General features: G+C 41.2%; 1 long non-coding RNA gene across 1 annotated transcript in view; it reads right to left on the bottom strand.

Annotated features, from left to right (window-relative positions):
* LOC128917922 (uncharacterized) overlaps positions 1-15,637 on the bottom strand; it is a 108,574-nt gene extending 92,937 nt beyond the window's left edge. The window contains exon 1 of the long non-coding RNA XR_008469401.1: positions 15,085-15,637. This is a non-coding gene — a long non-coding RNA (uncharacterized LOC128917922). The remainder of the gene's footprint in view (positions 1-15,084) is intronic.
* Positions 15,638-25,755: the final 10,118 nt, after the last annotated feature.

Raw genomic sequence — 25,755 nt, 5'->3', positions numbered from 1 at the left:
ATTTATCCTACCAGCAAGATGGTGGTGTTAATGGAGCCATAATTCATTTAGAGTCAGCTCCTCAAGAAACCAGAGCCAGACCAAGGTGTCTTGGACTTGCATGATGTTCTCCCTTACAGATTTCATCCTGATCTTCCAGGTCCTTAAAACAGTTGTCTTTAACTGGGTAGCCTGGTTAGGCGTGTTTCAGACAAGCTGGATGCATACAGAAGAAACTGCTGATTCCAGACAGTGTCCTGGATGCTCTGGTTTAATTCCAGGGAATGCTCCATCGGGCCTCATACACTGGATCAAGTCCAGTCACGCTGAGGATAACAGCAAAATTCCATATAATTTAAATGCAATGAGCATTCTGGGTTGAAATTCTTTCCCCATCTAAGTGATAATATAAAAGAACATGGGAAGCTGGAGCCAAAACTTATCTACCAGAGTTTTTGACTGACAGTATCCATTGGCAGTTGCTTCAAGGGAGGATTAAGGAATTCCACAGGACGCAGAACTGTGGAATAACTTGTCCATACAGCAGGTCACAGTCTGATCTCTGCTGGAGACTCTATTAAGGACTGAAGCACGAAGTCTCTGCTGTCCCTTTCAACTGTTAGTGGTTATTACCACCTGGACACGTGTTTGAAATGATGGTTTCCTCTGACTGTTCTTCCTTTGTCAGTGTCAGAGATGGTGTCTCCTACCCCGTACCTGTGCTCGGTCGAATGACAGTGAATAGAGATTGACTATTTTTGTCTCATCTTTGCTGTAATTAAACCTGGAAACCAATCTCTTCATGACTTCTGGCAGAAAACACCAGAACTTTCATTTTTAGAGCATAGGAAATCATTAGTGTTTGGTGTTTTACAAATTCTCCTAAGATGGTCTTTAAAAGATCTGAGTTTCATTTAAACTTTGTATAAAATTTCACTTAATTTGTGCTTGTTTATCAAGATGTACAATTTAATTGCTCTAAGTGCCTGAAAATAGTTTTCTAGTTAGATGGAAATCCGTAAACAATCAAGTTTCTTATTTTAACATTATTTTCATGCTGCCTTTAGGGTTTCATAAGATAATAAAATGTTAGTTTTTCTTTCTAAATGCAACAGTCCTATGTGCATCTCTTTTTGAAGGAAAGTTCAGCCGCAAAATTCCTAAGTTCTGTTTTTAAACCTAGAAGCAGCTACTTTTGACTTGCAAGTACAAATTCACATCAGCTTATACACAATAAATTGTACCAAAAATGTGCTGTTTGTTACTGAAAAAAACTGGAAGTGCATTCAATGAGTTTAATATTGCTTTGAATGCATTAACATCAGAATTTTAATAGGAATCCACGCACAATTCTGTGTACAACAGCTGAAATGAAATTTTGGAAATATCTTACTTTGCTATTTTGGTCTGCTATCTACTCTATTAAGATCTTTATTTCAGCGCTTTCAAGCACAAATTGCCAAGAGGCTCTCTAATGATAAAAATACATTATAGTGACAAATATAATGTTAATCGGTTTTATGTACAGAGAGATTTTAAGCCCTCTGAGACGGTCACAACAACATGAGGTATTTCTGCTGCCTTTTCAAAGCAGCAAGCAGTAATTTCTGCGCGATGAGAATGTGTATCAAAACTGATGGCATGATCCTATGACCCCAAAATCTATAATACAGATATCTTCAAATGGCAATGAATTACATTTGACTGTTAGAGAGCCAGCCTTGTTATTTCTCATTTTAAAGGACAAGGAAGAATTAAAAAGGTCAATCTTGAATCAGAGAGAGATGTAGGGCTGTACTTTCTTCCCTGAAGGAATCACGACTTGCAGTTGCTTAGCAAGCTCAGTAGTAAATTTACCATTTTCTGTGTACCCTGCTAAAGCCCAGAAGCATCTAACCTACGAGTCTGCCAGTGAATCAAGGCTTTTCTTAAAGTCCTGTTGATGGAAATCTCTGCTCCCACTGCCCTGGCTTACTAGATCTCCGTGGCAACCGCACAGTTGATGCCTGCCCAATATTTTCATTGGCAGTCCATCAAAGCATTCGAGAATGTGCAAAGTTTGGGGCAGGAGCGGCAATCCGTGCTGCCTCCAGATACCAGCTCCCGTGTTGCTTTGTTACGGGGCGTCACTGGCTGTATTGAGACAACAGCTTGGTCAGCAAGGGTTTTCTTAGCCGCCTCTTACAGTTGTTTACCATGTATCCTTTGTGAAGAGGGTTGGTGGGTTTTTTTGTTTATTACTTGAAAACTGAAAAATAGTTGGGAAAGAAATATCAGGTTTTCCTTCTAGAGCTACCCAGAGCTTACAGGCCCTGATTTCCACCCGATTTCTCTCAAAAGATCAGCTCAGGGAATCTCACTGATAAATATATTCCTAGGGGATTACAATAGCAAACCCTGTCAAGTACCTTTATAATTTAATGAAATTTTGACAAATTAAAGTGGCCATATGTTTACAAAACAATTTTTTCTGACATTCACACATTCACATGGTGCTTTGGCTTAGATGAGAGATACACTGGAAGGATACTTACATTACAACAACCAAACCATGTCAATGGTCTTGTGTTACATCTCCAATAGCGGATCAGATTTGAAAAGAACCTTGACTAGGAAGGAAGCCCGGATTTGTTTTAAAGTCTGGCAAATTTGAAAGACCCGCTTTAACAGCAGTAGAATAATAAATACCTTTCAAGCATACTATATATTTAAGGGATACTGTCAAGTTGATTTAGGCCCCAAATTTAGGTTTCCTAAAACAAAAGAAGAAAAGAAAAATTGGGGGTTTTACAATGTAAGATTGTTACTTTTATCAAATATTTAGACTCGCATTCTACAACAGCTTTTCATAGACACAGTTAACATTATGTGTGTGAACAAACCCATTTTGTTCAGTGAGGTTACTCAGGTAGGTAACGTTTACATTTTACATATTTGGCCTTAATGTTTCAGTGTTAAGTAGGAACTAGTATTATCCTAGGAAGTGTGTCACAAACCCAGTAATTCAGAGTGTCACACTGATGGATGCTTCCGAATGCTACAACTTGCATGATGCTGATGTCCCCATCACTGATATAGCTCTGGGTGTTAAAATGCTGTACAGACAGTCAGCTATCGATTAATTAAAACAAATCCCTACTCTGACTGCAAAGCACTCCCCTAACAAAGATCATTTGACTGTATTCCTCCTAATAGACAGTAGCAAATAGCACTATTCCATTACTCTCTTTTTTCTTTTTTCATTTCCAAAGAACTTTTGATTATCTTGATTTCTACCACCCAGAAAAAAGGGAGAAAATGCTCATCTTAATTTCCCTTTTTGGAGGAAGGGAGAGAAATATACATCTATAAATCTGTAGCCCATTCGGGACTTCAAATGCTTCACTTATCTGGTATTGTAAACTTGGAGCTGTAGAGTAATACTCACCAGACAAGTCATAAATCATGACTAAAGACAGGTGCAATAAATACCAGTGTCAAAAAGTTACAAAGTAAAATTATATTGTTTTGACAAGACGTCCAGATGCGTTGACAACAGAGCAAGTAAATGGTCTTTCTCTGAGAGTCTGTATTAGTGCAGAGGAGGCCGAGCAAGAAAAAAGAATCTAAAAGACCCAAGAAAAATAACCCAAAAGCTTAAAGGCTTATCATGAAAACTATGTAACTACTGCAAAACACCTACAAGGACATTCATTTTCTGCATGACTCTTCTCTCTCTAGCAATCTATCTCAATAGAGTATATCTCCTTCTATACTTTTTTTTTTCCTGTTTAGGTAAACAGTGATTGACAAAGAACAACTACGCTTTTTTGCACTGCGCAATCTCCACATATATTCTATCTAACCAGGTAGTCCTATCATTGCAATAGCATTTGAGTAGCTTTAATATATTTAATGTTACTGCTCCTCAACACAAGAGATGAGTTCTTTTACATACAAAAAGCTGGGACAGAAAATCCATTTCAGCTCACGCTCCCTGTTCAAGAATTCAGCCATGTGCTTAAGTATCTTTCAGAACAGAGTTGGGGTTGCTCTTAAAATGTTCATATGGGGCTTTCATGATTTTCTGAACTTAGGCCAGAAGGTTCAGCAACTTCCAGGTTTAAATTTTAAGCAATTTGTGAAAGATCAGGGAGAGGTTAATATGGAAGACATATCTTTTAAAACCCCATCAATTGCCCCAACCGTCAGACCACCCCTAATTCCTCGCTTGCATGCGATCCTGCTGACGTTGGTAAGAGATGTGCCAGGATCTTGGATCTTTTATTTTCAGTAATTTCCATGTATTTGGTAGAATTCTTTTGTGATATTTTCAGCAGAGTATTCTTGCTGCCTGTATTTTACTCTTAAATCCCGAGGAGTAGAATCCTGCTCTTGGAAGAGTTGAGCACTAAGAACAGCTTCCACGCGGTATGCTAATCAGTGGAAATACTGTAGTGCCACCTCACCAAGAGCTGCTGGAGGTGTATTCTGTGGCTGAACTAGCAGAGCCATCGCTACAGTGCCACAGTGCTCAGCGTTCCTGAGCAGTTAGGTGTATTAAATCAAGAGAGCTTCCTACCAGCACAGTTAAACTTTGCTTCATTCCCTGATTTTTCTAAGATACTTGCACATGCCTTCATATTTTTCCAAATTTATACTCATTTACACAATTTTGCCAGAGATAAATTCCAGAATCTTAATATCGAAAGCAAATCTTGGTATTTCTGCTCAGGTGGAACTTTCACAGAAACTTGGCCTATGAAAGGGTGATGCTATAGATTCCCGAAACCAGGCTGTGCTGGTTGGTGGTGGTAGGACCGTTGAGGCTTGGACTGCCAGGCCAGACAGCAGCACCCTGTAAAACCAAGCCAATATGTTTCTGTTGAAAGGAATGCGCTACCATAAATGAAGGCACTTGAAGGTCAAAGGTCATTGTGAGTAATTAGCCCAGGCCATTAAAGGAAGAATAAAAATCATGTTTTACAAGCTGATAGAAAAGAAAGTTAAAAATACGCCTTAGAGGAAAAAAAAAATCCAGCACCACATGGTTTATTGTGTGCATGCATGTGCACATGTACGCATGAGTAAAGACATGCACACGTATATTTTCTTTAAGAAAGTCTGCTCCTGGCCCATTCTATGTATGTATGTTCCATTACAACTCAGCTGAATTTTTTTGGGAAAAGTAAATTGTCCTGTGCTGTATATAATATTTTAAAAGCTACCTTTAAATTGGTCAAGTCTTTTTATCATCATATTATCTCCTTCCTCCATCTTAAAATCAGTTTGACATTGGAAAAATACACAAAAGTTTGACAGCCAGGATAAAGTGAAATCTGAATATATCCTTGGTAAATGTTGGCCATTTCAAAGCAGCTCTGGGGAGACCTGGAGGGATGCTGTGCTGTAAGAGTACAAACAATCCACAAAGGACAAGCAGCCCATTGCCCACTACCCTGATGGATGAGTGACCCATTAAAGAGACTCTTGGGGCTATACAGTTGCCCATTTTACTTAAATGAAATCAAATCTGTTTAAAGCTGTGTAGGCTATGCTACAGTTGCTAAATTGTATAAAACGGGAAAAGACTTTTAGCACAACTTAAAAATCCACATCATCTGTTGCAAGATGGTAATGCAGTTCCACCCTAGTTAAGGGTGTCTACAAGCTGGTGTGTAGAAGAATGTAAATGCACTGTAGTGCAGCATTATTTTTGTTTTCTTCTTCTCAGACATATTAGTAATTAAGGCAATTCCAAGAGATTCTTCAGGAGGATCCCTGTGTCAGGCTCATTTGCCTGCGTGCGGAGAAGGCAGGGGTATCCAAAGCAGCTCTGCTCTGGAGGACTCCCAGCCCTGCGGCCAGCCCCATCTTCACCACCCACAACTCCTGCTAACCGCAGTAGAAGTTTAACAAACACTCAGTTCTCCGAGCCCTGTCGCGTATGACTCTCTGAACAGCTGCACTGACAGCCTCAAAATAGTTATAACAAAAAAAGCGAACAAGTTATCTAGAGTCATTTCAGGAACTAACTTAAAACAATTTACTTTTCAGCCACCTCCTCCCAATCCTATCCCAAATCAACTAATATCCACCACTTCCCTATCACCGATGCTGGCCGTGGAGAGGGTCTCTCCGTGACAGGGGTCAGGGATAACACCTCGCGTTAATCAGCTCTAAGATGGTTTCCAGTTCTTCCTGAGACTCACCGCTATAGCAGAGTCTTGTCAGCAGCAATTACCATGAAGCTCTTTCAGAAGAAAAGGGACCTATTTAGTATATTTGCCTCTCCGGTGTACTCAGATCCTTCTTCAAAATGAAAAATGCCATTCAATAATCTAAAAGGACACGTCACTGCTACACCATCTATTTAAGCCAAGGGTTATTATCCCTGGGTCTGTGGTACAAAGGCCTTGGAGCAGTAAGTAACAGAAGATGGGATGCCAGCGTTCCTACACTGGCTGGGGAAGGAGCAGTATGAATAGGGAATAAATAGGTATATAGGTGGCTCACCCTCATGTATGTGGCCTTTCTCTGCAGCTCATTCTATTAAATGCCTCAATGCCTCTTTCACATGTTCAGAGGGAGCCTTGCAGTACAGATTTTGATAAAGTGCTGTTTTCAACACAGTCTGGTAACATCTCTTTGTCTTGGACTGTTTCTATTTTATATCTGGATAGATCTTTTTGTCTTCATTTGGGATTCTGCCATGATGGGATATTGCTATAACTGTGTATCCACTCCGAATACATATGGTCCTGTATTGCTTTTGATGTGGCAAAGTACTTTGTCTTTCTGACTCTTGTTTTTTTTTGTTTGTTTGTTTCTTTCCCACCTCTACCTCTAGTCTTCTTGGTGACCCCCATGTCCACATTTCACCTTTAGCATAACTCTGCTCCCTTTTCCCTGGTAATGCTCGTAACCCCCTACTGATCCCACACATCTCTTAGAAGCCGCATCCTCAACCCTGCAATTCCCCACAGGACACTTAGACATTTGCTTTTAATCTGGACCTGAGTTTATAATGAATTCTGTAAACATAATCATGAGGACTTTCATAAAAGAAAGCACACGCATATCACAGCCATTTTTGCTGACACTTTTGACTCTGGGCTTGATCTTTGCCCAAGTTGCAAAATAAAAAGGGCAGAGGGCAGAGTTCAAAAGCGGCCGTTTACCTCTTGGATTATTGAAAATAAAAAGCCAGCGGAAACCCTCCTGAGTAATTTGAGGAAACTTCTTTCCCCCTCCTCCCCCAGGAAGGATGTCATTATATTGTTTTCTAAGGTTAGGTCTGTTTATAGAAATAAACACTTGAGTGAAAACAGGCATGAAATGCTAGAAAGGCAGCGAAGCAATCTAGATAGCATGTGATCTGAACCAGCACACAGATACCAGCAACTAATGCCAAGCAATGGCCTCAAGTTCAAGCACCTCCTCTCCTGGATGTTGTCCAGCACAGTCTATTTTTGTACATATAGTTTATTGGTGATTTGCCTATACACTGATAGGGATGCTTGCATGTGTCTTTCGGATGCTTAATATGAAATGAAATTTAAAAAAAAAAAATTAAAAAATAATTCAACAGATTTCTCTCTGTTACGACAAGGCTTGAGTGCAGCAACATAGCACTAAGGCAGCCCGCATGTCCTCTTTTGCAGACCTAGTTATTCAATGGAGATTTTAATGATCAAATATCAGTAATTAGTATTATCAGCTCCCATTTTCGGCATCCGAAGCCAAGCTTTCAAAACTACAAGTATCCCAAGACTGCCAGTCACTCCTAATAATAATACATGCTGTAGAAATGAATCACTGAACTGCATTTTCCTGCCATCAGTTTGTGCCTCAAGTTCTCCTCCAAATGCACTCATTTAGGTATGTCTTCATCTGCCCTCATTCACCTCTGACTGGGAATAGCTGGAAGATCCTGGAGTGCATTTCAGAGGCATTCACTTTTCTTCAGACGACATTTGAACATTTCTGATCTTCCCATTATACCTCAAATTTTAATTGTTTTTTCAGTGCAACATTTATTGCCCTCATTTCCACTTGTTCCAGTTCCATTCACTTTCCACTTATTGACCAATAAAGCGTTTACTTACTGCAATTTTTTTCTTTTATTGACTTTCTACTAGGGGATGGGAGGAAACTTGGGCTTTCCTCTCTGCTCCTTCCTTTCCACATAACTTTTTTCCCTTGTCTTTTGCATCTGTGAACTGCAGCCATCAGTTTAGATCTCTGGCACTTTCCATCTCATTGCAGTAGTGCTTCGTTCTTCTTCTCATGCTGGTGTTTTAGGTCTGGGTATTGTTCCCACCTCCCTTCCTGTTCAAATTTGGAAGCAGAAGCTGGCTGAATACTAGGTGGACAATAAAATAAAATAAAAAAGCCCAAACCTCTGGCATTATGTAGAAACTGAAGTGTGCGGGGAAGTCCATAAATCATTCTTCCTGCCACATCTGTTTTTATTTTGAAGTTTATCAGCCTGCTTATTCACAACAGGGATTTTTAGGGGTAGGGGGAGGAGGAGGGACGGGTTGCAATATTAATCTCCCAATGTGACTTATAGAATATCAGAGAATAGGGGAAAGAAAGGCTTTTAGCTGGTTTCTGCTTTTCCTTCCTTAAGACTGGAGATAAAGATTGGCTGCACACCGTGAGCTTGGCTGAAAAGGGCAATTCATGCATCCCTTCTTATCAGTTCTCAGAAGGGAGAGCTGGAGTTCACCCTGCACACTGTACAGCGATAGTCCCGCTCCCACATGGGGAGGTTGGTGGGTGTGTGAAGATAAGACAAGCTTAAAACTGATACCTGTCCAGACAAAATGGACTTTTTTCCCCTCTCTCTGGTCTGCAGGGAACATGTGTGGGCATCTTTAAAGACACTGGCAATGATAAGTTTTTGTCTGTTCTTCACGTCTAGAATCAAGTGGCAGTCGGGGGGAGAGGGAAGTCGGCACAGATATCCGGCTCTAATGAGCCTTACCCCTTTCCCAGAACTTTGGGCAAGTTGCAAGCAATAACCTCATCGTTCCCCTCCCTTCTGATAAAGATGATGTTTGCTTGACACCTTCTTCCATCCTGTTCTGTGACAGCAGAGGCTGATGTACTTGCATCAGTTTTGCATTTTCAAGACCTGACACATGATCTTCATATAGCATTTCTGCTTGTGTGGATGATGCAAAGTACACAGATTGACTGCCTTCTTTTTTTTTTTCAAGGTGCCATATATTTTACAGTGGAACTGAGTGCAAGGACACCTTATAGGAAACTTAAGCAGAATGCTCTCCTCCACATGAACTCCTTGCTTTCGGAAGTGGAATATAAGCATTTTAGACACTTACAAACTCCAGTAAATTTGATTGTCTCACTGCAAAGGCCAGAGAAACAAAAGGAAAAAAATTAGAGACGTAAGAACTGGATTTTTTTTTTTAGTTCCACTGAAAAAGCATGACCCTTTTTTTTTTCCCCATAAAAGCACATATTAAGAGACTTTTTTTGTTTTAGCCCGCTCTAGGCACCCTGACAACAAAATGCCAGGTACGAAGCTTCCCTATACTCTTAAACTAATTCAATTCCAAAGTGATATTAGTCAATATCTTCATTAATTTCTATGACACAATATTATCAGTTTCTTTTCTTTCTGTTGAAAACAGAAATATTCCTTTATTATGATTTTAGACTAATGCTCAGCTTTGAGCCTGTTCTCCATCTTGAGTAGGTACAATCCTCTCGCTCTCCCAAACTCCATGTATTCATTCCATCATTTTGAATTCTCTTCCATCTTTGGTTGCAAATGAGATGTGGATGTTATGATTATTTAAATCCACATCTGATGAGTCAAAACTGGTGTCCAGGGCTGTGCTCTACACAGCTAGCACTTACAATCAAGGGTCTGTAATACATTGGTAGCGTCATATTTAGAAACACTAAGACTCTTATTCTCCCCTCAGTGTAAAAAAGGATTAGCAGAGGTATTGGAGTTACATCAGTGCAGAAGCAGTGTAAGTGAGAGGAGAATGCGTTTTGAGTACTGATGTGTGTTACAAATGCATATTGTAGAAACACACAGATATCACCTACTTAAGATGGTGCAAATGGGCTGGGTTCCCATTACTGGACCTGTTAGTGAAGGAAAATATTTACCTTGAAAGAAAATCAATGATGCCAGACAGACGGTAGATGCGAATGATTTGATTCAGATGGAGACCGTGGGAGGAGACTCAGGTACGAGCTGCCCCTTATCAGCCCACCATTATACTTCATCCCCAGCTCAGTGGTGTCCTAGTCTAAACAGAAAGACACTTATGTCATTTTTGGCCTGATTTAAAAAAAAAACAATTTTTTTTTTTAAAATTTGGGTCTTTTTCCTCCAATTCTGTGTTCTGAGCTGAAATTCTATTCAGCCAGGCCTGTCTACGCTGGATTGAAAGGGCTTCCTCTAAAGTGTCAGTAAACATGGCATGTCCCGTGCTTTCCTTCTCCTGATCACATCACTGCCTCAAGAATCGTCTGCAAAGTGGCTGGATGAGGGCATGTGTAACCACACCTTAGGAGACATTTGTACTCAGAGGGAGATTGCTGCAGCTGATTTTGATATTGCCCATTTTGCCTTGTCTTTTATTCTTTTCATGACCACTAAAGTCCATCAAACCTGCTGGGAATTCTTCACTGCTGCCTTTGTATAGAACTACAATCATGTAGTCCTCACCATTCTGCCATTAGTAATTCCCAGGATTTATGTTGCAACTTTCTTCTGGCTTGGATTCACATCCTTAAATGTGAATTGGGGCTGAAGAGAAAAATTCAGGCAGAATTGCCAAGTTTCAGCTGTCAGCTTATTGTCATAAGGATTTTCCTACTTAGAAGGCTCTTCTTTGCAAAGCTCATCCCAGCTTCTTTAGTCTGCAAATCAATCTGTAAATCACAAGTGCATGAAGATACCCAATGTTTGCTTGCAGATGAATGAGAACAGATTTCAAGTGGCATCTAGTATATTATCCTTCTGCTTCAGGTCTGCAATTAAATTAAAAAGAATGAAGTATGGAGGGTTTTTTTAAAAAAATTGATAACTTTTTCCAACCAAAACAGATTATATATTGAGCTGCAATTTCTGTGAAGACGTCAGGCCTGTGTTTATTTTATCCAAATCAGTTTGTCCAACGCAAACAATTTATTCATGTTCTCTCTCTCTTCTCTTTTTAGCTGTCTTTTAAAAATAAGGTGAAGAAAATCACTGGAATACAATTTCCAAACTCCTGTTTATACAGACCATGTTGACTTAGGACTTGAATTGCTTGTCTCATTTAACTGATTCATGGTGCAAGAGGATGCTGCACTCTTGATTTGTAGCCCAATTGATATTTTGCTTGCCCTCAGGCTACCACAAACGCTGGGGCCTGGTTTCCATTGAGTGATTAGTCCTGACAGCTGCAGGAGACAATTACCTTGCCAGGCTCACATGAAATGCTTGTGTTGGACTGTTCTTTCCCCAAGGACGGAGCCCTACCAAACCCTGTATGTGGGATTGGAAAGTTGACTCCAGAAGATGAACTGTGAGATGTGTGTAACAATCAGAAAATTAAAGCTGAAACAGTAGTGAGCATGGAAAGATCTGCTTGCTTTAAGGAAACCTCATGCACTAATTCTGTTTATTAGTAGTGAGTATAATTTTTTTCTGCATTTCACTTAATCATGAAAATCTATTGCCAGAAATTATTCACTTCAATTGCATCAGTACTAAATTCCTTCAGTATTATGTTTACATGCAGCAACTGTCTTTTCTTCCCACTAGTCCTGTAGGAGCACCTTGACTTTTATAAGAGTTCCATGATTTTACTTTTCAGCTGTCAATCAGCCTATTTTTTCTGCTGCTTTAAATAATCAGCTGTCTTTAGCTTCCAAAGTCTTTGGTTTGGTTGGTTGGTTTTGGTTTTGGTTTTTTTTTGTTTTGTTTTTTTTTTTTGTTTTTTTTTTTTGTAGATAACATTAACAAAGCACTCATAGAGATCTATCTACTGGAAACAGAGACACCCCATTCCTAATACACCGTACTAATTGCTACAATAAAAATAAACCATTTTCTTAAACAGAAGACAGTGTGTATTTCTCAATGAAAATATCACAACAGCTTCTTTACATAGTAAGAAGTTACTTTTAAGGAAAAAAGTGGTGCTCAAAATCTGAGCAGTCTGCAAAGTTAATAATCACCCATGAATAATCTAGGAAAATCACAAACCCCATGGATTTCAAGAATTCCCATCCACTCTCAAGACAGAATAAAAAAAAAAAATCTTGATGGGATCAACTATACAGAATGTTTATAGAAAAGGGGTTCCTGGTTTTACTTGTGTCAGGGAATGACAGGGTAAGAAAGGCTCAAGATGAGTACATCTGGAACAGACAGTCTTCAGGTCCCCAAAATAGATACATGGCAGAAACTGGTATTTCCAGATTCTCACATACTCCCCTCTTTAATGTGCACCCCAAGAACTTGCTTTAGGCAAAACACTTAGACGAAAGGTAGGTTTTGTGTCCACAGTCCACTGAAGCTTCAGGAGAATGTAAACAACAATGTAGAAGATCAGAATTTTTTTTAATTATTTTTAATGTAGCTATATGCTTAAAGAACCATCCTCTAATCACCTTTTTTTTTTTTTTTTTTACCATATAGGCTGGCTAGAGCTTTTGGAGCAGTAGTAGAAAAATGAGGGGGTTTTTTTGGGGGGGGAGGCGGCGGCCTACAGGCAAATATCTTAATTAGCTGTTACCAAAACCTCTGAGCCATATGGCCACCATAAAAAGGGGACTTTAATACACTGTTCCATTTTATGTCATCAGTTGCAAGCTATGGATTCACTCTCACCCCCAGTAACTCATGATTGTGCAGAAGAAAACCTCTGAAGTGAAAACATAGACCATCTGTTAGTGATACGGGTAAGCCATGTATTCTCTACATACATATATACATTTCCTGCATTGCATATGATTTCAAATATTTGCTCTTGGAACTGCAAGGTGTCCTACTGTCATAACAGTCAAGTTATTCATTAAGCTGTCAGCACCTTAGCGTATTGCTCCCACACAGGGTCCATTTCTGATTTTTCCATTCCCCCTTGGAGAACCCACTCACTCATCACCAAGTGCGGTTACTCTCATAACGGGTGCAACTGAGATCCTCATGTCAACATATGTAAACCAAATCTATACCTTTCTATTGCGACGGTTCCAACTCCCGAATTTCCTAGGGCACTAATGGATTTTGAGGGCCAGCTTGAATTTGCAAGAGTTTTGTTCATATCAATGTGATGCAGTTCTTGGCACAGACTTCTGAGTCAGTGCCGTGAAGTATTAAAAGCTGAGAAGTAGGGCAAACAAGTATCAACCAAAAGAAAACTATGATTGATTTCAAACCCCAGTGTTTTGAAACGAAGCTAAGCAGACAGTTTACAATAGCAAAGCCAAGGCACCAAAACTGTGCAGATCTTTGCCTAAAACCCGGCTGTTGTGCTAAACCTGACCCATCGGCTGTTCACCCTCAGAAGAATGGTAGTTTTTGTTTATTACTACTCCAGTGGAATAAATAAAATATATATGCTTCAAACAATTACTAACTTCTAAGGGACACTTTTTGTTTCTTTGTTTCTAACTTGAAATATTTCTGTACCTTTCTTATAAACCTCTCAGAAGCCTGAAACTGAAAGCTCCCTTGTCACTATGATAAAATATCACACCTTGCCCTTTTTGTAATTTGTCATGACAGGGGTTGACTGTGAATAGAGATACACCATTCATTTCTCTGCGTTAAGCTATGATTAGTTAGATTCGGAGGTTGCAAATTGAATGAATTTTACTGTCTGAGCTTCAGAGGTACCCTTGCCCCGTCACATCACATGCAGATACCAGCGCTAAGCGACATCGGAGAGCAGCTAATGTAACTAATCATAGGAAAGGATAATCAAAGTACCTCCAACATTACAAAAGGAAAGAGGCTTGACTGTTCATACTGCATGAAGAGCAATAATACATCCATGATCAAAGTTATAGCAAAATGTCCTGTCTCTAGTTAGGGTATCCCATACCTGCAGCCTTTTGAACAATTTCCCTATCCTTCAGTCCTGAATAATCCAGTTTGTGCCCGAGTTTCCCACTGGTGAGTTCAGCACAATGTCAGATAAGTCACAGATATCAAAATAACGTCTTAGTATGATCCTGTCATTGAACCAGGGTTTAACTCTGGCCTGTCTCGTTACCACAAGGCGTTGCAGTTGGACTAGATCATCATTGTGGGTTTCTGCCACAGAACTATTTTATTCTCTTTTATTCTACAACTCTCTTATGTTCTGGAGCAAAGACACCCACAGCTGTCCCTGCTCAGACGAACAGATACTTCAAATCCCATAATGGCAGCGGGGCACTTCGTCAGGGCCGCGGCCTCCTCCACCGCGGCCTTGGGCTGCTCCATCACGGCCCAGGCCCGCTCCCACCGCCTCCAACCGCCCCACCCGCCCTGTCTGCCCGCCGGGGCGCTGCCCTGCCCGCCCGCCTCCGCCAGCCCCTGTCCCTGCCTGTCCCTGCCCGCCCGGTCCCCCGCTCCCCGGCCCGTCCCGGCCGTGCCCTGCAGATGGCAGCGACGGGCCGCTGCTGCGAGTGCGGCTGGGCCCTTCGCCATTTGTGTCTCAGCGCCAGAGCCAGATTTTACCTGGCGCTCACGTTTATAGAAATAAATATTTTCGATTAGTGTCGAACAATTTTCATCGATTTGAGGGAGGGAGAGGGAGAGAGCCACGCTCCTGTCAGGGGAGGGAGCCTCCCTGAGGGGAAGCCGGGGGAGGCGGCCCGGCCCTCCCGAGGCCGCGGGGGCTGGGCCCGCCGCTCCGCGGCCCCTGGGGCAGTGCGAGTCGGGCTCTGCGGGGCCCGGCCGGGCTCTGCGGGACCTGGCCCACCGCCGTCCCCCGCTGCGGGGAGCGAGGGTGGCCTCGGGTTTCACGCAGGTACCTCTGTGGCTGCTGCGCTGCTGTCTGCCAGGGAGCCTGGAGGTCATGGGCCTGCCCCACCACAGCTCCACACACCTCTTTCACTCCGTTTCTGCTTTTAGAATAAGGTGTGCCTGTATTTTACCGTCTGTCAGGCTGCAGGAGGTCGGTCACTGTGGCGGGAGATGTCTGTGGCACAGGGAACACCGTTGCCATGAGTGGATGTAGCACAGCTCCCCTGGCTGCAGCCGTTCCCTCCCGTCCTCAGCTGATCCACGTCGTGCTGGCTCCTAAACATCCCTCTTCTAAATCCCTCTTCTCTGGTAGGCAGATGGATCAACAGTACATATGTTCCGTACTGAATTTAGGCTGCTTTCCCTAGGAAACGAAGCAGAATCCGTCCCTATCGGCTCCTCTTACAGGCCGTAATGGATGGGCTGTCTGCGCCGCGAGGAGGAGGCTGAGCGGTGGGGAAGGCGTTTCGGCGGCCTGTCCGCACCTGAGGCTGTTCCACTCTCTGCGACCGTTACCGCAGGATTCTTGTAGAAACAAACCGTATCACTCACTAGCAATCTGGTTTAAAAGAGACATAAATAAGGCCCATGCCCAGAGTTCAGAGTGAAACGCATTATATCTTTCGCCATACTATAGGCCAACTTCTCTTTTCAGTCAGTGTTCTCTCTGGGCCTGTTTTTATTTCTTTCGTCGCCATCAAATGCCTACTACTAAAGCTGTACATGCTCACGCGTTTTCAGCCCGCTCTGCAGGTTATAATTGAGAAGGGGTATGTTTGCTATGACAGGAACTCTCAGCTGGCTCGTTAGACCCTTCAGCAGGTGGGGGAGCCCAGAGCAGTTCATCCATCTAAATACAGACGTTATTATGGCTGACCTTAGTTTGCCGTTTGAGTGACCTTTTGAAGGCTTTTAATAAATGTATCAGATGATTCCAAAAAGCAGTCCCACGCTGGGCAGCTAGATAAGAGCAATGTCATGTTAAACATTCCATAGGAGTTTGTCAAATGACATTTGATGAAATCAAATCTCAGAAAAAGTAGCTGATTTATTAATCCTAGGCAAGTGTTCCTAACAGCGCAGTACTGAGTAGAATGTGCTTTAAAAGCTGGAACTAGCACAAGTTTTGAATAATCATTTTCTAATTTTAGCTTCACCAGAATGTTCTGCTTCAAATTGCCGCAGTTTTGTGCCACTGTTTGTGCGTGGTTCGTATTTGCAGTGTGCATGGGCACCTATGGTTGCCTTCACAGTGGCATTGGTATACACACACAAAAGATAAAGGACAAAAAGTTCATATCCAGTGACTGTCTTTGTTTTCTCTGGACAAAATTAATCACCAGCACAGCAAAGAGTTAGCGACCTTCCTGAAATAAAAAATAATCTTTTTCATAATTCCCGTTTTCATTTTGTTTCCAGGTAGCTAGAAGCTTATCTGAAGTTTCAAAATGTTGCAATGGATGTTAAGTGAGGGGAGTTTTCACAGCTTGTACCGAGGTTGGTTTCCAACCCAGTCTGCTCTGCCTGTGAGCACCAAAGCAATAAATAAACCAAACCGGCAAACTGAAATAGGAGATGTTCCAATATCCACAACAGGGAAAAATATTTTCTGGTTTTAATAACATTTTAAAGCTCATATTGTTTGCCTCCCTTTGGTTATTTCATTTTTGGCTTTTCAGTGTTTTTTGTCTTTCTGATTGACTCAGATTTGCAAGTAGTTTTGGCTGATCTAAAATGGTATTTTTTGGATGAAAGTTCTAAGTAATAACATTGGCTGAAACCACTAAGCATTCTTATATCATGAGGACTAAAGGTGGTAAGAAGAAAGACTTTTGATTTCTTCTGTGTCACTGGAGTCAGCAACAAACCCTTTCAATAAAAAAATCATCTCGGATTAAAATTTTGGCCCATTGAGATCAGTTACAATCTCATTGTTCTCGGGTGATTGTTAAGAAGTGACTCATCAAGAACTGGAAGTCACCAAGAATGATATTCCAGCCAGAGTGTGTTTGGAAAATCTCGTGTAACATGTCAATGATAACTGTGAGACACTTCAGGAAATACGGTCCTATTTCTTGGAAGTATCTGATTGCGCAAATCTTTGGTGGGATTAGTAATAGGTCTGTTTTACTGCTTTCGCATGTATTTGTTTTGTCTGAAGCCGTGATGATGTACAGTACAGTTATTAGGTGTGAGTCTGGGACTTAAATATTGTACGTGTATGGCTTTTTAATTGCCCATCTCAACCACAAAATAAGGCAGTGAGACAAATTATGTTCTCATATGGCTCATCTGGTAGAAACCTGCTGCTTCATCATTGCAACATTAAAGAGGGGAGGTTTGTTTCCTTGGGTTTTGTCCATTTTTGTTCCATGAAGTTGCTTTCTCCAGCCATCTCTGTACTGCCAGCACATGTCAAACAGCGAGAGCTGCTCTCTGCAGAGCTCAGCACTCCCACGCCTGCCACTGCAGCTTGATCTGGCCCCAGTGTGAGCCCCAGCTGACTGCAGCAGCAGCCCCTAAGGTGCAGAGTTTGCACATTGTGGTCTGCTACTGCTCCCTTGCAGGGAAAAGCCAAGTACTTTCTAACCTGACCTGCCAAACTTTGCTGTTCAACGAGATTTCTCCTCCACTCTGAGCAGAACAAGAAATACTAAACAGGTAGAAGTGACCACCAAATAGAGTGGATTTCTTACCATTAAACAAGAAAAATAACAATGTTTTCTATAGTTTGCTCTCCTTTCCATTTCATTATCTTCTTAGCCTCACACGTGGTGAAAATGAAGCAGCAACCATCAGTGCATAAATTACAGGAACAGAAACAAGGCTGAGCCAACAGCTCTCAGCTTCGTTACTCTTTTTCCTTTCAACAGCTCCATTAGTCCTCTGTGTTGTAGTCACACAGACATATAGGAGGTTTAGATTTAGGAAAGCAGAATAACAGGCATGCTGGTATCAAACCCTGTGGGCTCAGACAGCATTGCAGTTGTCTGCAAACGAAGCAGCGAGCGCAGTGCATCCATCTCTGCTGCCTGTGTGGATGGATAACCCAGCCTTCACCACAAAAGGACCTACTGTACCCGTTGTGATCATGTGCAGACCTCCATCTCCTTTAGTCTTGTCTGTAAATACTGTCCTGCCTAGATGAATGGATGAGTAGACAGACAAGGTAATACAAACACCGCCCGCTGTAGATGATGTTATTCTAGAAAGCTAATGTTTTCTTCTAGACCTTTCTGCAGAAAGTAATTGAGCGGGGTGAATATGTTCTGATAAAACATATTTTGGTGAAAAGTTTCAGAGACACCTCTAGATTATGTACTCATCTTGATGAATTAATTATTCATTGGATTGATATATACGTGTGTGTATATAGGGAGCATTCAGAAAACTAAGTTTGGATATTTGACAGTTAAATGTTTTTACTTTTTTCCGTGACGTGACCTGTGCTTTCGGAGTTGCCTGTAATTCTATTTAAAATATAACTAAGCAAGCCTGAATCAGAATGAAATGCTGAACATTGTTTTACCCCCAGGAAACACGTTTTGATGTATCAATTTGCATTAAAATATTTTTGTAATGATTCGATCCAAAAAGTCTATACTTGACTTGGCAGTAAGAGGAGAAGCCAGTTACTTGTATAGCTCTATTGAGAAGTACTAATTACAGCTTCTGCTGGTCATGGTGCATGGCATGTGGACATATGACTCATGTATATATCGCCCCTTTTTCTTTTGAAGAAACGTAGTAGGAATTTTAACTGCAGAGATGAACATAAAGGACCTGAAGTTAATGGTTCACTTAGGAATAAATAGTTCCTCTTCTTGACACTCGCACAGAGAGTGCCAAACCTCAGCTGGACTAAATCAGTAAATCATTAACTTTAATAGGGATTTGCCAGTTTACACCTACGGAGGATCTGGTTCACATATTTCAGTGACAATTCTCCTCAGACGTAGCCAGCACATCAGGCATGGGGTCCTGTCCACAGAAGTCAATGGCCACACATCTGCTCTTCCACTTGGGACATTGAAAATACACACCTCTCCTTAAGACAGGACATAATATGACTTTCCAATCATATATCAGATACAAGAAGAACCAGACTTTTGTGCCCATATAGCTACTGTATTTTTTTAATGAATCAGACAGCAATAGCGCTTAAACTGCTTACCACTAACTTTAATTTACAGCGTGTGGGAATATAGTGACAGTAATGTTGTCATCATTCTCTCTCTTCCTCTGTGGCTTCAAGCCCAGACTTTCACATTCTCATTTTTAGGACAGAGTCAAACTGAGTTTTACCCCACCCGCTCAACCCCCTGATGAAATGATATGTTATTAAAAAAACAAATAAATAAATAAAAGAGACCTCACTGATAGCTCCAGAATCTGCTGGTTTTTCTCTTCTGCCTTAATGTGCTTTTCATCCAGGGAACAGAATGAAAATGCATTTTCTACGGTAGTAACTGGCATGTTCTAAATGGTGTCAGAATTCAAGAACATGACAAGCAAAATACAGCTGGACTGGAGGGCTCCACCACACATATAGTAGGAAATATTGCATTCCCATGCTGTTTTCATGCATGCAAACGATCAGCCACATTACAAACCCTTAAAAACATTGTGAGAAAACTTGACATTTCCCAGATGGGCAGCTTATTTGAGACTAACCCATCTGACTTTTCTTTCTCCAAGGGAATTTAACCCCTTGGAGCTCCTACGGGGAAGCTACGTTTCCTTGTCATTCTACCGAAAAGCCTAATAAAAAGGCACTGGTTTGGCAGGCTCGTTAAGAGCTAAGGTTGACACCCAAGTCTTTGTGCAAAGTGTGGTCAAAGATGCGCCGGTGGCTCTCACTCCTTGTTTTTATGGAGAGCAGCTTGTGCCAAGCTACAATCTGCACAAACCACATTACAGGCTGTAATGAGACCAAAATCAGCAACTGCTAGTCAGTCTCTACCATGTATAATGCTAACAAGCATCATGGCCTTGCAGGTTTTAAACTGTTCTCCATGTGTCAAGACCTCTCGAGCTTAAACTCAATATGTTTTCAATAACTCCATGAAAAATGCATAAGCTTGCTTTAGCTTCAGGGCAGATCATTTGGGGAACAAGCTCACCATCTAGATTTTTTTGGCATAGGCAGTAGAATTAGATCTTTCCAGTTCCTAATACACCACACTGAGCAAATCTGATTGGTATGTAACCAGGGTTGAATACTGTGCAGGAGGTTTCATATTTTGGTAGATCTCTTAAAGCCCTTAAACGTATTATTCAAAATGCACTCCTTACTGCTGCCTTTGGTTTTGTAATAATCCTTCCTTAATTATGCCATCCCGTAGTCCTACTGACAATTTTTAAAGATGGACAGTTTTTTAAGATAGACAAAATTTTGCTCACTATTAACTGGCTGAAACAATAGCCTTTACTCTTCAGCGCCAGACTGTTTGTATTCAACAGGTCAATTAACCCAAGAGCACAAAAGCAAGTCTTTCTAAAATCAGAGAAATAGCACAAGGGCATCCCACTGTTAAACAGCTGAATAATGCCTGACTCTGAGGCACAAATGCAAAAGGGAATGTCTCCTCTCGGTGTAAGGATGAGCTACCATCTAATAACCCATATGATGCAAATCATAGATTTAACTGTTACTGTGTCTGCTCTCTTTTCCTTTCTTTCTTCCCTCTTGATCTCTTCCCTTTTGCTCCCCCCAAGCCCTTTATCAAAAATAACTTCTGGAAGGAAAAATAAACACTGGAAGACGCTCAGCTGTTTTGGCATCCATGTGTGCAAGAAAGGCCTTTTCCCCCTGCTCTCTTCCTCCAGACTGAAAGGAGCTGGAGCTCCAGTTTGAAGGCAGACAAGCAGCCTGTGAAACTTCAGCCAGTTTTCATCACAGCTGGCCATGCCTGTGTGCTTTCAGACAAAAGACTTCCGTCTTTATCTGGCGCTTATTGAGACATCTCATTCAGCTAGAGATAAAAGGGAAAAGATGTGCTTTGAAATTGAACCATTAGGGCGTCAAAGAAATCAGCATGCAAATGCCACACGCAAATGAATTCAAGATGAAGCTTGAGGATCAAATCTCGGTGCCAACAGGAGTTTGCCTGCACAGGGACCCAGCAAAGCCATTGTAAAGACCTCAGGGGAGTTTGGCCCTGTGTTTGTTAAGGGAAGGAGGTGAAAGTTGGATGTGGAAGCAATCTTAAAAATGAATTACAATGGGATAGATTGTTTCAGAGAAGTGACCCTGGTTTGCCAAAGACTGGGTAGGTTATTCACCAAAATGACTCTTCAATGAACAATGGAAAATTTCCTTTTGATTTCCCACCTTGGAAATTCTCGTAGAGCTGAATGTGCCGCTCCCTGTGTGTTTCTCACTTTTCCCCGTGTGTGTGCTGGTGCGGTGCTGGTGTGCCGGGCACGGACCTGGTTTGTTATAAGTAGGGACTGGATGTCAGATGTCAGGGTCTAAGATAGCTCATGTTTAAGTGTTTGGTGCCCTATTTCAAGGAGTGAATAGATTTTTCTCACTGTCTATAAAAGCATAGTATTAACCAAAACCTAAAAGATCTCTGATGTAACAAACTTACTATATTTACAGGCTGTGTGACATGTCTCCCAGTAGAAGAGAGTCAGGATTCAGCTGAAATGACAGTAAAAGAGAGTCTTTGTTGAAGGTACTGAGGGTAGACAGACTCTGAGGTTGGCTCGCTCCTGCAGTCATTTATCACAGGGTCACACTAGCTCCTGCTTTGTCCCATGTAGTCCAGGCTGTGATTGCTGACCATGCACATCGGTCGTCGTTTCAAGATCTATAATTACCTGTAGAGACTAATTAACAGTTAGCAAAGAAGCTGGGGCTAACTTAAGAAATCTCTGCTTGCCCACAGCCTATGGATAGATGTGCTGAATAAAAGTATTTCAGTGGGGATTTAATTCTGATTTCATTTGCCATTGTTGTCCTTCAGCTGAGACACACATCATTGGCCTTTTAAGTGAAGAATGGAGCATTTGAGCTTTCCATCAGGAGAAACGTTCCACTGCGTGATAGCTTTCCACCCACTGAGAAAACTACCTCTTAATAATGTGCAAATCTCTAGTTAAAGAATTACAGAGATTAGCCTGAAGCCTGACACTCATCCTGCAGGAGGGAACCTCACCAAAATGCTGTTGACAAAGGGGAACTTTGTTAAGTGTGTTTAGTTCAGCCCTGCTATTGCAAGGATCCCTAAGCTGCTTTGTTTTATGAGACTTAGGGCAAAGGATTTTCTTAAAGCAAAGGGCAAAGGATTTTCTTAAAAAACATATTCCTTCTATAAGGGTGCATAGTCTCATGGGATCTAGGGATTAGGTGTTCATTTCCTATACAAAAGCTTCATAATTGTCTAAAGGATGCCTGGATATTAACCAACCTCCAAGTAAAATAGCGAGTACAGTGTCTGGAAAAAAAAAAAAAAAGAATCACTTCAAATCACTTGATGTTAGCTGTACTGGGAGTCATGTAGCAATAAGCAATGAAACCCATGAGTTTCTCTCCATGGACATTGACTGTTTGTAAAACCAGAAGTTTTATAGGATCTGAAGAGAAACCAGAGTGTAGTGCGCAGAAGAAACTATACAGAGAAACTACAATTTGATGAATGTGAGCCTGCAAGAAAGTCCAACTGGGAAAGTTCTGGCTGGATATGCATCCTGTCCCCAACATCTCCCATGACGTACCTGGACTTCTAAATTCCCAGGGTTAACTGCACACATCAGTCCAGAGTGACATTGCATTGTAGAGAGGATGGGCTGGGGAGCACATCAAAAAGAACTACGAGGATAGTTGGTGGGGACTGACATTTCTAGAACAACAACTCTCAGAAGGCACCATGAGAAGATGAAGTTTCATGCTGAACTAATTTGAAATGAAATGTATTTGGCTCACTCAGGATGCAAGAATTTTGGGGAATTATTTTCATAAAAGAGCATGTCTTCCATGCTGAAAACATGAACTGATGCTGCCCCTTTGAAGTGGCTCCAATGCATTGATGAAACAAAAAGGCATAATGCAGAAATAAAATAATCCATACTATATCACCAAGGTAGGGTTTTTTCTGATCCCCAGATGCCAATTTAATGCGGTGGTGTCCATTAGCAAATGAAAACTGCTAAAACATTTTGTGCCTGTTGCTACAAGGAGTTTGGGACCAATCTTGAACCATCTATTAGTTAAGTCTCTTTTCAAGGAACGAACATTTATATTTGAAATCTCAGTTACCTTTTGTACTGTTGTAGCTGGTGCTATCCAAGATGATGAAGGCTGTTCAACCAGGTCATCCTCCAACATGACATTAGCTTTTTCTTCAGTGATACTTGATATGTCAACGTGAGGCTTGTCTCACAGGAGCATTCCTGATTTACGTGCAGCCAATGTTTTATGCAATCGTATCTCCCATATCTCAATTTGGGAACATGCTAGCTTAGCACAAGAGCAGCTGTTCTACATTTATTGCTTTCTCTGAGTGTTTCTCAAGGCAGGCTCTAGCTCTTCTATTGAATGAGCTATTTAATGGGGACCCCAACCCTGCAGGAGCTTCCCCAAAGCCATATCTCTCTGATCTGATTTTCTGTTACTTCTCCTCCTGGTGAATCAGTTGTTCCTCCTAAATAAAATGTGTCCTTTATTTCAGAGTAAAAATACTTTGGACTGAACAGTTGAGGTCCCCCAAAATTCTTAGAAGTTCACTGGAAAAAAGCTCTCATCCTTCAGGTGCAGATGTATAATCAACCGTTTTCAGAATATTTTTCTTCTAAGCAGCAAGGACAGTTTGTGTACAGAAAAAAAGATGTGCGCTGCATACTGGTGTTCATCTCGTCTACATCAGTTCTTACAATGATGAGTATTGTTATAACGGAATGTAGTAATAATTACGTTATTGTTATGATGGCTGTAATAACATTATAATGAAATTATACTTCTCTTGTACTAATTATTCCCATTACCCCTCAGCAAATAAGACTTCTAATTTTTCCTCCCTTTGACCTTTTAGTAATTTTTGCACTCTTGACTGGGAGACCTGCTTAGCACCATAGTATTTTGGTAGCCCATGTCCCTGTCTTCAGTGAGATGTCAGTTCAACACCTCCTCTCCTATTAGCTGCGTGTGCAGGGCAGGGCATGCTGAGCAGAAGAGTATCTGAGATTGTCAGACAGCGTAGTAAAGAATATGCATTTCTTCACTGTTCCTTTGCTATTGAAATGAGTTTTGCCCTTCTCACTATTTAAAGACATTAAATACCCATTGTTTAAACATTGCAACAGTCCTGCTACCTTCACACAGAAGTTCAGTAATCCGTAAAGAGTGAGAGCAATGACTGACAGCTTCACTTTGAGCCTCTGACCAAAAATGTTTAGACTTTTGAAAATAGCCTTGTTCTCAATTTTTTTTAAACTCTTTCTGTCTCTTTTTTCCTAATAAACCCTTCACGGGGATTGCCTCTTTGTAAAGTGTATAGTCTGAAGTTAGTTTTGGGTGGCTACTCCCTCTATATGAGGGATTCTCGTGACCATATGTAGCGTCTGTGCTTGACTGCACTTTCATACAAACCGTCACCAGCAGGGTATGGAATGGGATGTTTGTTGCTGTTGATTGATTTTGGACAAGAATGGTCTACATAGCATTTTTTTAGAGTAACCCATGGGGCTTTTATAATCTCAACCCTACATCAAATAATATTACTCCATAAGGTGCGACTACATCACTGGAGTGAGTTTGATATCACATTTTACTCCACAGGGAATATTTAATTCCCAGGGAGGATGTTCCAAAGGGGTAAAGGATTAAAAATGGGTTATATTATCCCTTTGTGAGACGTGCAGTACTTCTCTACTGACTTCAATTCTGCTTGCAGACTCGGCACCTCAGATCTTTCCCGATGCAACTAGAGTAATTGTTATAAAATTTAAGGTGAAAACTAATGGGTCTGGTTTTGCTCTTAATGCTGATGTTACTGACTTTCTGTGAGCTGAAATGACTATCACTGAAATCCAAATTGGACTCAATCGTAATGATATTTTGAGCTGTGGTGGCTGTAGGTTTATACGATACTGTTATAAGTGGAAGTGAAAGAAAAAATAGGCTTTTCTTGCCTTCTCTATTATTAATTTTGAATGTTACTGGTACAGGTGATCAAAAAGATAATAAGAGGTCTATTTTACAAAACATCTTTGAAGCACTCATGCAGTACACTGAGGCATGATGGAAAATGAACTACCAAGACAATCCTGCCGCCACCCTGGGAAATAAACGGGTTGACTCATAGAGCTTTCTGCCTTTAATTACTATGAATCCACTGATTAAGCCCAGGAGCTCTCCTCTTAATCCTGAATTACTCATTTTGACCCTGGCAGAGTTTATATGCCTGATCCGTGACACCGTCACCCCCGAAATCCTGTGCCGTTCATTGGAGAGGCAGTCGCCACTGGGTGAAACAGAAACCAGCAGGTACGTTAGCGGGGCGACCTCCGTGTACATGCAAGCATCCGTCAAGGCAGCCTTTCCTTAATTGAGTTGCTTACATTCCACGCTCAGTTACTGTCTGCTGACTTGCAAAAGAACAAAGGAACAGCTACTTCCTATTAAGGAAGGTAATAACTTAATTAAAACCAAGTTCTATGCACTGCAGGATCTAGTTTGTCATCAAGAGGCCTTCCTTGCCTTTCTCTATAGTTTTTGATAATCTATGCCAGATATTTAATCACTGGATACCCCAGTATAAAGCTTCTAGCCCCCATAACCAGCAGAAAGCTTGTCA

The sequence above is a fragment of the Rissa tridactyla genome, chromosome 15 (assembly GCF_028500815.1).
Source record: "Rissa tridactyla isolate bRisTri1 chromosome 15, bRisTri1.patW.cur.20221130, whole genome shotgun sequence".
Lineage (NCBI taxonomy): Eukaryota > Metazoa > Chordata > Aves > Charadriiformes > Laridae > Rissa > Rissa tridactyla.
Note: the sequence above shows the minus strand (reverse complement) of the source record. Positions and strands in the feature narration are given on the sequence as shown.